Source organism: Protopterus annectens, chromosome 3.part0 (genome assembly GCF_019279795.1).
Source record: "Protopterus annectens isolate FY-2018-M chromosome 3.part0, PAN1.0, whole genome shotgun sequence".
NCBI lineage: Eukaryota > Metazoa > Chordata > Ceratodontiformes > Protopteridae > Protopterus > Protopterus annectens.
Genome location: NC_056731.1, coordinates 873582272 through 873595248, shown reverse-complemented (window position 1 = coordinate 873595248; position 12977 = coordinate 873582272).

The following is a 12977-nucleotide window of genomic DNA, read 5'->3' as shown; positions in this document are numbered from 1 at the left end:
ATTTCGAAATACTATTTCCCATGTCATAATCATTATATATGATTTCATATAGGTATTTCTTAAGTTTAGGTATTTCTTTAAATGAAGAATTACTAATTATTCTGCATAAATCATGCAAATACATCAGAATACTTTGCATAGGTAGCCAATCTTGTTGCGGAATTTTGTATGTTGTTTCTATTGTTTGCATATCCAGAACTTTTAGTTCTTTGATACATTGAAACCAGCAAACAAATCCTTTCTGTTCCCAGGAATTAATTATTTCTCTGTATATTTTATGTAGCTAGCTCTTTGTCATTATGAATGGCGTTAAAAGATCAAACCAGATTTTTAAATCTATATTTGCATTAATAATTTTCCTAAATGAGTCAATGTAATAATTAATCATATGAATTTTTGTGGGCTTAGTTATGCTATATTGCATACTAATACATAATATGTGTTGTGGCAAATTGTTTTTATCAATTTGAATTTTTTTTGTAAATCAAATTCTTTTATTGATATTACAGTTCGTAATTATTTCTAATTTGCAGAATAATTTGGACTTATCCAATCTGAGATTGTTTTAGATATTGATACTTTCATGTATGTTTCTATATCAGGAAAGTTTAATCCTCCCTGTTTCCATGGTCTGATACGATGTATTAAAGCTATTCTGTTTCTTTTGGGAAACCATAAAAATTTTATTAGGCATGAGTTTATTTCTTTGAGTATATTCCTTTCTGGTAAAAGTTGTATTGCCAAAGCTATATATAGAATTTTGGGTAGTAAAACCATTTTTATTAACTGTAGTCTATCTTCAAATGTTAATATTATTTTGTTCCACTTTTCCACAGAGATTTTAATTGTATTGATGATACCATTGTAGTTTTTTTAGACTAATTCATTATTATCCTCACATAACTCAATTCCTAGATATTTTAAGGCAGATTCTTGTTTCCCTATAATGTGATTCCCCTTTGTCTTCAATTCTTTTTTTATTTAAAAATAAAAATTTTGATTTTGATTTATTGAAATGGAGTCCTGAAGTCCTGTAAAATGGGTCAATTACAATATCTAATTTTTCTAATGTCTCTTTTGCATTAGATAATGTTAATAATATGTCATTGGCAAAGAGCATTACTTTAGAATTGTATTGTTCATAAACATCTACTTCTTTGATTTTTATATTGTTACTTATTGAATCTGCCAATATTTCAATAGCCAAAGCAAATAGAATTGGTGACATGGGACATCCTTGTGTAGTACCTTTGTTATATGTATAGATTCAGAGGTGAAAGGACCTAGCTTAACATATGTTAAATTATTTGTGTGTGTGTGTGTGTGTGTGTATATATATATATATATATATATATATATATATGTATATATATATGTATATATATATATATATATATATATATATATATATATATATATATATATATATATATATATATATATATATATATTCTTTAGTAGATGAACAAAGATAGGAGGAAATTCAAATAACACCAGAATTTTGAATAAATAGTCCCAATTAGGGAATCAAAGGCTTTCTGTATATCTAAGCCAATTATGAGTGTTTATGTTCTTTATTAACATAATCTATAAGAGAAATTATCCTTTTAATATTGTCATGTGTGTGTCTATGATATATAAATCCAGTTTGATCATTATTTATTGTTTTGGATAGTGGTGTTTTCATTCTGTTAATTAATATTGTCATAAATATAGTCATTATTTAATAATGATATAGGTCTATATGAGGTACAGAGGTTTGGGGGATTTGTTTTCCTTTAGGATTGGTATGATTAATGAATATCTCCAAGAGGGTGGTATTAAAGCTTCTGAATGAATTTCTAATTGGGTTTTATGGAAGAGGGATAGTATCTTTGAAGGAAAAGTTTATGTCCATAATTATGCCATCTATACCTGGAGCTTTATTATTTTTACCCTCTTTTATTATATCTGTAATTTCTTTGTAGGATATGGGTGCTTGCAGATCTAGTTTTAATTTTTCTGTTTTTTTATATTTATACATTTTTCATCTAGATTTAATTGATAAATATGTATATTTTCTTTTTGGAAATGTTCCATATAATGATTTCTATAGGCATAAAGAATGTCACCTATATCCGAGACATTTTCTCCTTTCTTTTCATGGAAGATACTTTTAATGTTATTACCTTTTGATTGTATTTTGATTCTTGTGGATAAATTACGTAGATATTTGGAAGAAGTGGCCAAGGTATTCATTTTTAGTTTTTCTAAAGCTAAACTAGTTTTATGTGTTAGAATTTCATTGTACTTATTGTGTAATACTTCGACTGTCTTTCTTTTTCATCTCCAAATGATTTTGATTTTTTTCAGCTTTTACTGACAAAAGTTTGGATTGTAGATCTAATAATTCAGAATCCCATTTTCTGATTTTTTTATACCAAGCTAGAGTTTTACCATATGTATAAGCTTTTAATGAGTTCCATATCATTATTTTACTTACCTCGGTGGTGTAATTAATATCTGAGAAGAACTGTAATTCAGATAATAACTAGGGTTTGAACTCTTTAATTTTAGTTATATATGCTGGAATTCTGGAGTTAAAGATTAATGGTTTGTACCCATTTTGAAGTTTTAGTATCAATGAATTGTGGTCTGAAAAGGGGCAGGGAATGATTGAGAAATTAATGATTTTAGAGTGTAAGTCATGGGCAGCAAATATTTTATCTATTCTAATTTGGGTACCAAATCTGTGATCTTGATGGGAAAACAACAAAGATTTATTTTCTTTAAATTTAAAAGTATCTACAAGATGAAATGATTCTACCCACTTGTTTAAAGTTTTTGATACAGCAGATGTACGCAGCGTTCTTTTATTTGTAGTTTCAGACATATCAAATTTACAGTTAAAATCTCCTCCTAATATTAAGTTGCCTTTATAATTATTGGAAATGAAATCCATGTGTTTTTAACAGTTCCTGATCCAATGCCTGGGAACCAGTATAGATTGGCTAGGTTCCATATTCTGTTATTATATCTAACTATTACTAATTCCATAAGGCCTTCTTTATCATCATACTTATAAATGATTTCTAGATTAATCACATTTGTTTTCATAAAATTGTTACACCTTTTGTCTTTGTCTTATAAGTGGATTGCACCAATATCATATATTCCTTAGGATTCCATTTGTAATTGTCATTTGTTTTGAAATGAGTTTCTTGAAGGAAGACAAGTTGTGCTTTGTTCAGTTTTAAATATTTCAGTAGATTTGATCTCCTGCTAGGATTGTTTAAGCCATTGGTATTTAATGATAATAACGTTAAATCCATCTTAGGTTATTTAGACTATGTATTTTTTGTTTTATTCTGACTATTAAACATTTTCCTCTGATAAGTATAAAGTATATGTTTGAGCTTTTAAAGGAAATTATCATTTTTATACTTTGAGTGTTTACCAATAAAGTAATGTTTTGGTCAGGCATACTAAAAATGTTTTTGTGAAATAACAAATTTAAATTAATAAATGTTAACAAAATTAAGATCCGCACTAGCCATGGAAGGAAAATCATTCCTAATCTGATGGATAAACCTAAGTCCATCAGAATATCACTCATACCTTGACAATCCAGAACATCTGAGCTACATACATTGAATTATCATATGGAGAATATTTGTAATAGGAATAAGCAATATTTATATTATTTTGAACAGATATAGTACTATTGTAGATTAGACAGAACTCTAATACAATATAAATGTCTACTTATTGTATAAGCAATTAATATTTCCATGAAAGCTAGATGACAAGCAATTCAGTCATAGTAAAGTAGGATGTATCATATATAAAACCTCAGTAAAAGATTATAGCACATAGTTATTTAACATATTCACCCTTATTGATGAAGTTTTTCAAAACGTATTACTTAATATAAATAGATGGTAATAATATTTATACCTAATGTTTATAATACAATGTATTTTACTGGATATATCAGAAGTTATGTTTCATTGTTTGCCAGCATTTAAGTAATCACTTTGTTCCTAACTTACTTAAAGCATCAAGTTTGTTTTATGTAAACATTGATGAAAGTTAGTGCATTTTAATTATCAGTGCACCCCCCGCACACGTTTCCTACACATAAGAATTTTCATATCTGTCATTTCTTATTATAAAATGAGTGCAATTATAGATTAAAAACAATAAATTCACTTATTGTGATTAATGATTACAAGTTCCCTTTCCACATTCATAAATTGCCATTTTATGGCATATACCAGAAGCTTTTAGATTTAAATGGCGACATTCTATTTTGTATAATCAGCAAAGGTTAAACTAAATTATTATTGTCAATTTAATACTATTTGTTCAGAATGCAATTGTTACATTCTGTGACATTCCTTGTTTAGGCCTTTATTGTTTCCCTTGAACAACTTTGTCAGTTTGATGTCCTGTATAAAACATTAGCTACCCTGATAACAGCTTAAGTATTATGTATGGTCAAAATGTGTTACAAAACCACAATTCAAGTTAAAGCAATTATATGACTTGTTATGCACATTTCCTTATATGAGAAAATCATCATGCTTCCCCTTGATGTTCAATATTGTGTATGTCATTTATAACAAGTTAAAACACTAGTGTTATTATACTCAAGCCCATGTTATTAAACAGAGTGTCTATTGTCAATATAATACTATTTGTTCAGAATATGATTGTTACATTCTGTGACATTTCAATTTCAGGCTTCTATTGTTTCTCTTGAACAACTTTGTCAGTTTGATGTCCTGTATGAAACATTAGTTATCTTGGTAACTGCTTAAGTATTATATATGGTCAAGATGGGTTATAAAAACTACAATTCAAGTTAAAGCAATTACATGACTTGTTATGCCTATTTACTTATATAAGAAAATCATCTTGCTTCCCCTTGATGTTCAATGTAGTATATGTCAATTATGACAAGTTAAGAGAGTAGTGTTATTATATCCAAGCCCATGTTATTAAATCCTGTCTTTAATATCTAAATTCAGCAGACTGCTTCATCTTATATAATGATTATATATATATTATGTCTAGATTTACTAAAATCATACATTACATAACTATTGTGTGTGTTTTTTTATTTATTTATTTTTTGGCTGTTGCTTAGTTATATGATAGACCACAAGTTGTAATGTTTATTCTTATTATTAGCTCCTTCCAAGCATGTTTATACAGTCCATAGACTTTAAATTATGAGACCCTTCTAGTGTCTTATTTGTTATAAGTATATTTCCATCCTTACATACACATATATCAGTACTTCAAGCATGGGCAACAATGCCCATCCAGTTTTACCAGAATACCATTCACTAATTCATGTGGTGTGTTTCCAGGCTGTTTTTAAAATATCCAAACCACTATTTGTCCTGTTCCATTTTACCAGCCTGTTCCATGCAGTGGCCACTCTTCCAGTAAACCACTCAACATACCTTCCATTCCCACAGATATTTCCATGAAGGAAATCTGATGACTCTCTAGCACTTCCCGGCAACCCCAAACACCCCTAGAATCAGCTATCCCCATATGCCCAACATGTCCGTGCAAGCTCATCTCCCAGACCATTGCAAAGGGTACTGCACAAGATCAAGTGCTCTTGGTCTACCACAATAACTGAGACTTCCACTTTTATGTAAGTCCTTAATGTGTTTGGACCAAAATACATTTTAAATATAAAATTGCAGTTATTATTATTTTTTTTTATCAAGAATCAACTTAATGAGCTAAACAAAGTGTTGGGAGACCATCAATATGTGTACATGTGGTTTAAAACAGCCCTTTTATTATATATATATTTTTTTTAAAACCAAAAACGTCATTGCCTAGAATCATCTCAGAGGCTCCTCAGAACTGTTAAGCATTATTGTCATGCTGTCTCCATTACCATAGCAACCTTGGAGCATCTGTTTCTGTTAGTGTGTCTGTGTACTGCATACCAGAGGCTCACGATGCACCTGAAGCAAAGCTTCGCTTCACTGCAACTTCAAGTGTAAACCCCCCCCCCCTTTCAGAGATGCAGCAGCCAGGAAAAGAACAGAGAGGAAACAGATAAAAAAAAACTCCCAACAAGCTGCCATAACAAGAGACAACACACTCCTCCAGCCCTCCAACCTCTCAATCAACTGACGTACAAACAAACTGCCAAAATATCCCAAATCACAGTTCTATCCACCCCCTTCCCCTGGATCCAGGCTAAAACACCAAATGTTTCTTCCTAATTCACAAGCATCAGAAAACCTCGATCACAAGCCAAAACCCACAGCTTCCCGTAGACAAAAATTAGTGTAGACAAAAATGGCAACATATAACAGCTGCCAGACACAGCTGCATCCACATACACCATGTCAGGCTTAATCAAACAGCACTCAAAGCTATGATACCTGCCTTCATTGATATTAATTATGTTTAGACAGAATAATAATGACATTTGTACTAGCTGCTAGACACTGCTGCATCCATGCACACCATATCAGGATTGATCAAACAGCACTCGTAGCTGTGATACCTGCCATAATTGATATTAACAATATTTAAACAGAATAATGATGACATTTGTACTAAGAGTTTGCTACTATTATTTAACAGGATATACTTTACATTTCTAAATCATACTTTAACTGAAGAAGGCATTAGTCTCCATGATAACATTTTGTTTTCAAAACACTCTACTGTTACTGTTATTATATATGATGTCAATTTATTACATTTGTGTCTGAACTCTGATGAATGGTACCTTGTTGAATTAGTTAATTACTTAAATTATTATGAGTAAAATCAATGAAAAATGAACAAGATAAGTATTCACTGAGTTCAAGTAGGGGAATAGAAAATTATATGTTTTTTGTTGCTTTGTTTGGCTTATATATAATGTAAATAGTAACCCATCTTGACCTACCTTTGTTTGTGAAAAATTATTGGACTCTTTGAACATTCTGAATAAATCATTACTATTTCTCAGTTGTTTAAGAATCCCTTTTTAAATAAAAACAGATGAGAAGTGATATACCATATCAGTTGATACTTTGAGCGGTGTAGCTGTAAGAGTTATTTTTTGGGACAGCTATCTTGGAATCATTTTTTTTGTTTCTTCTTTCTAGCATCAGTCCAAGGATTTGTTTCTTTTATTCTTTTGAGAGTAGGGGCCATCCATTCCATTTCTTCTGGAATAGACACTTTGTTGTTGTTTTTGATGAATATAGTAGCTTCTTCTAAGTCATTAAAGGTTCTCATCTCTGAGTCTGAGTTAGGTCTGAAAATTGGAATGTTCTTCCATAATAGGGACAGTTGAAGGTCTGTCTCTCTGTATCATTGGATTTCCACATCCTATAAAGGCATATATACATTTAATCTCTGGACCAGTAATATGGTGCGGCAGTTACTAAAACACCACAGGTATTTGTGGAGTGGCTTTCTGCAGTTCCTTAAACAGCCATCATGTAGTTGTAAACCTCCCTGGATTCCCATGGTGGCTAAGTGCCATGTCATAGATTTTTTTATTTGTTTGTTTTTGTTTCTCTTTTCATCATGCCTCCCATGCCTCCTACTTAGTGACAACTCTTCCTCTTTCCTTAAGAACTCCCACTCCCTCCTCTCTTCATTCACTATAGAACCTTCTCCTTTTCATCCAGTTTGTCCAATTCACCTATTTGTATTTCATTGACTGACCCACCCCTGCTAATGCAACACTGCTGAAACATAAATGGCCAGTTGTCATTCATCAATCAGTAGGACAACTTCTCAAGACATCAAAAAATGTGAGGTTGCAACTCAGAGCAATAATACTCATAAGGTTGCAAACTACAAAAACTATTTACAGAGATAAAGCTCTCCTGCACCTGACGATATGAGGTAAAGCCCTGGACCACAAAGATGTATATACCTAGAGAGAGAGAGAGAGAGAGGCAGATAGAGATACCAATTCTATGGCCATACAAATTCAGAAAAGAGGTAACATGGGATAAGAATGCAACATTCACCTTCTTAATCTTTTCAAAGTCTGATCTCTATTATAAGATGCCTACAATCTTCCAGTGTTGACATTGTGTGCATTAATCATCTTGCCAATGACAAACTGTAAATTTCCACTGTAGAATTATGAGTTTAGAATTCTAGGCATAGAATAAGTTTATAGATACTTGTTAGGCTTTTGATCTTTAAAGATCTTAAGAAGTCTAGCCTTACATTCCCATAGTAATTTTTAACCCGTATTTTTTGCTTATGAATAACTCAAAAAGTGCAAAACAATGATATGTTGGGACATTTACTTGTTGCCTCTATCCATAAAGGACACGTGCTAAACAGGGGGTGAATTTGTGATTTGCCATCAATTCATTCACATTGCATTTAGAAAGAGTAAGAGAAATATTTTATTTTATGTGCAGAGATAGTTCATAGAAGTATTCTCCGTGATACATACCTTTCCCTCCAACATCTTTTATTTATGTTTCAAAAGAGATTAAGATTTCTTTATTGGGTGCTCTCACTTACCTCTGGAAGCTATAGCCTTCTATGTTTGGAATTTCTTCTGTAGAATTCTGTATTTATAATTCTACATATAGAATTTGTTCTGTCAAATGCCATATGTGAAATTGCATGTTTAGAATTGTGTGTTTAGAACACCCTGCTGCCTTTCTTTCCTTGGGTCTCCTCAGTGCTACTCTTCCTATCTATAACTATGTATACCTTGACTATCTTCCTCTCTACATACTGCCTTACCTATCTCCTTGACCCCTAATACCCCTTTGCCCCCTTTATCTCACTACATCTATGTACTTATCCTGTTCCCCGCTCCTGTTCCCCATACCAGCCAAGTAAACAGACTCTAATGTCTTTGTATGACTTCACTATCTAAACTATGCTGAGTTTGGTCATCTGGCTTGGATTTGCTCACACTCACCTAATTCCTCCCCTTCCCCTACCTACATCTGCCCTTACCTATCATAAGGACCAATTTCCCTAGGGCACCATCTTTAAACCCCTGGACCTGCTCCTGGCTGCTGTGCATTCTTGGCCTGCTATCCCATACTTCCTGTAAGTGCGTTACTCTTAATCCAACAAAGTTTTGCTGCAATATTGTCTGGATCTTGCATATAATTTCCATCCCTGTTAATAATTGACTGTTTAGTGTCTGTTCATAGAATGTTATCTGCCAAATGCATGATTTAACTGCTTACTAGTACGTTGTCTAGTGTTTGCTGTAGAAATGTATTAGAACTACATGTGTTGTGGGAATTGGCTAACTGCAGGTCTAACTGTGCATAGTACTACTGCCGTTGCTAGACGAGGTATTTTCAATTGTGATACGCTGACTTTGTAACCTGTACAATGCTTCAGCACTGCTTGAGAATTAAACCCTAGTTTCTACTCTCCACCGCCATAGCTCTAAAGGATTTATCTGGTTACAGAGCTTTCCAACATCAAGCTGGTGTCGATTCTATATCACTAACCACTTCCACGTGGTAGCAGACCATACTAGTACCTGTGCTAGTCTCTTTAAAGTTCATTTACTCCCATGCTTTTGAAGCTCATTTAAATAGCAGTATCTTACAACTGTCCAAATAAAACCCAAGTTGCTGCTTACACGGCAGCACCTACTTATTCTCCTAGGAGCGAGTATCCCATTTTGAAGTCAATATCCAATGATAAAACCATCACAGCCATGTTGGGGCTAACAAGACTGTACCTGTTCTGCTTACCAGCCGCACTAGCAGCGAATTAGCATTCTACTCCTCTCTGGATGTTGTGCACCGCCACCCTTTTAATCCCCATAATATTAATGTTTCATGCTGAACTAAACTGTCTTTCAGCTTTTCCCGGTTAGGGGTCACCACAGTGGAACTCCGTTCTGCTAATGATTGGCATAGATTTTTATATGCTGGCTTGCCGGGCCTAATGCACAACCTTCAACGAAGGAACACCCATTCATATGCATCGACACACAGAAGACGCTCTAACTGAGAATCGAACGTGCAACGTCTAAAAAGCCGAATCCAGTATTACCTTACCAGCTGCATTAGTGGGAAGTTCCACATGCTGGATTGAAATGTTACCTTCATCACATAACCTCTAATTAGCATCTTCTCACAAACAGCACTGGAGTGTAACGAACGTATCTACCCTGTTTTAATGAACTAAACTTGGTAATGTAATCACGCTCACTCTAAACGGATTACAAACACATTGAATGTATCTATACATATGTAGTAATCCTATTCTTATCCAAATATAGGTGTCCAAATTGCCCCTGTTGCTCAGACATTCCCTTTCACAGCCCGACTTTACTGGGTATCGCAAAGGTTAAACCAGAAGGTTTCTCACTCATATAGACTGAGCCATACCACGCCCCCCTCCCAGTTTAGTCTTCATATCTGCCTATACCCAGTCAAATTGTTTTTAGAGTTTTTACTGTATAACCTGCCTAAGTTTAAGTATTTATCTGTGTGAAAATTATGGTTTTCTGTGATACTCTCGGCCCTACTTAGCTAGTTGTAGAACTTTGCACCTTTAATGACATCTGTTTCAGTTACTATGTTACTATGTTGTTGCTATGCATATTGTAAATAGATTTTAATGGCTAGATGTGTAGAGCATGATATCTGAAGCATATGTGTTGTTTTTATCTATACTCTCTGCTGCCTTACCAGTTATATGTGCATGTTCCTTAATAACTGTTTAACCTATTAACCTCTGTTTGATTATATCTATATTTGAATACAATTATCTACTCTCATTATTTTCTCCAGTTTTTCTGCCTCTCTACCTAATCTGCTTTGTCTACTGGCCCTGCCCTCCTGAACAACCAAGAACAGTCACAGACTCTATTTATTCCCAGATTGACTTCTCCCCCAACAGGAAAGTCCTACCTTCTCCCTGAAGTGACAAGAAAGAAACTAAAGAAAGTATGTTACATGGAATTAATCCTACTTTATTTTGAATGTAAAGTTGCTCTACCACTTACTAGGAGCTAGTATAGGGCCCGGCCTGAGAAGCCTGCAGCCAAAGCCCCCATACCTACTTCATCCCATTTCATCCTTTCCTTATACCTTTCTACCTCCTACAGTGATTCCCCAATCCACATAATTATTTGGCCACTAGATGTCAGTCTTTACCCTCCCATAACCTCTCTTCCTCACACAATCTCTTTCACCATAACTAGTCCTTTCACATTCTTTTCTCTAACTGCTTGTTAATAGTCCTACCTACCTCTGACTTTCATCCCACTCCCCTCAACACAGTCCCTAAGCACCCCTCTAACCAGCCTAATTACCACCCCCTGCAATTACCTTCACCATACTGATAGTTTTCACACTGTCTTCCCTGCTGACTTTCTTTTCTTGGGTCTACCTGCTCCATTTGCCATGCAGGCTCACTCTGCTCCCCTACCCTACCCCCAATTTCCACCCACCCCCAGTAGCCCTTAACTTATAATTCCTAAACCACACCCTCTCTTCCATCCTTCCAATCAATTACTCCAACCACCTACTCCACTTAGCTACACCACTCCTCTTCCAACTCTCTCAAGTGTCTCAACTTAAAGTGCTTTACCATACCTTACAGCATTACAGTTCCCTCTCCTTAAAGTCTCTCACACACTTATTATTTCTTTTATTATCTTATCCCAGTCTAACCTTTGTTGTATTTGTATAGGTATCCATTATAAAATACAGAATACAACTAAAGTTATCCTAACCAACTTAATACTCATAGCCACACTTATACCTGCCCTCACCTCAGCCTATCTCCTAACCTGTTTTGAAAAGGTGAATTACTACCACCTTAACTACTCTCCAAAACAAACAGCCATTCACAATATTTCCCTCACCCATATTCACATAAACATTAACTCCACTCCCTGCTACCTGCTAGCTAAGTTCCATTGACTCACACACATTAAGTACAATAACCTCTTAGTAAGGAAAGTGAAATATCAAACTAGCTATATATATAACCCAGTTTCAAGGCTAAAGAACCCCACCTTAAAAGATGGTGACATCCACCCAAATCTCGGCCCAACCAATGCCTCCACAGTAAATATTCACTGCACCACACCCTCAACCCTTCCAACCCAGACCAGACTCTCCAACTCTTTACTAATAGGACATCTCAATATCCACAGTATTAACAACAAAGTAGCCCATCTCCCTGCCCTCCTTGATATTCATTCACTTGACATCTTTTGCCTTACAGAAACTTGGTTGAAACCTGGAACTAAGGATAATGAAATAATCCCCCCAGGCTATATCATATTGAGACAAGACCACTTAAAACGTAAGGGTGGGGGAGTAGCACTCCTATTTAAAAAAATGGCCTACAAATCTCCTCTATAACATATTACCCACCTCAGGACAGTAAGGCTGAAGTCCTCATCTCCAGACTTCAACTCAACCCTAGCAAATCACTTTACATCATCTGTATCTACCTACCCCCAGCAATAACAGCAATACAATAGAAGATATTCTAAGCTGGGTGTCCTCAACTTACCCACAAGAAACAATAATACTAGGTGACTTCAATACTGACTGGAAAACTGTCAATATTAAAAACCCTTTCTCACATATTAATCTTCATGGCTTTAGTCAAGCAATCACCTCCACAACCAGAATTAACAAACCAACCAAAAAATAGAGCACCTTAGACTGGATGCTTATTAATAAACATCCACAAACTTATAATGTAGGAACTTTACCTGATGATGTAAGTGATCATACTTACATTATAAAGCAAAAGAATGATATTTCTAACACCCCTACTTATAAGATCTCACGAACCAAGAAACACTTTAACCCTGTACTATTCCAAAATGAACTAAATGCCTGTGACTGGAATCCTCTAAAAATTCTCCCACTTGAAGAGGCTGTTAAATATTTTAACTCTAAATTTTTAGCAATCCTCAATGAGCATGCACCTAAATGATCTATTAGAATGAAGTCCAAACCAGGCCCCTGGCTTTCAAAAGA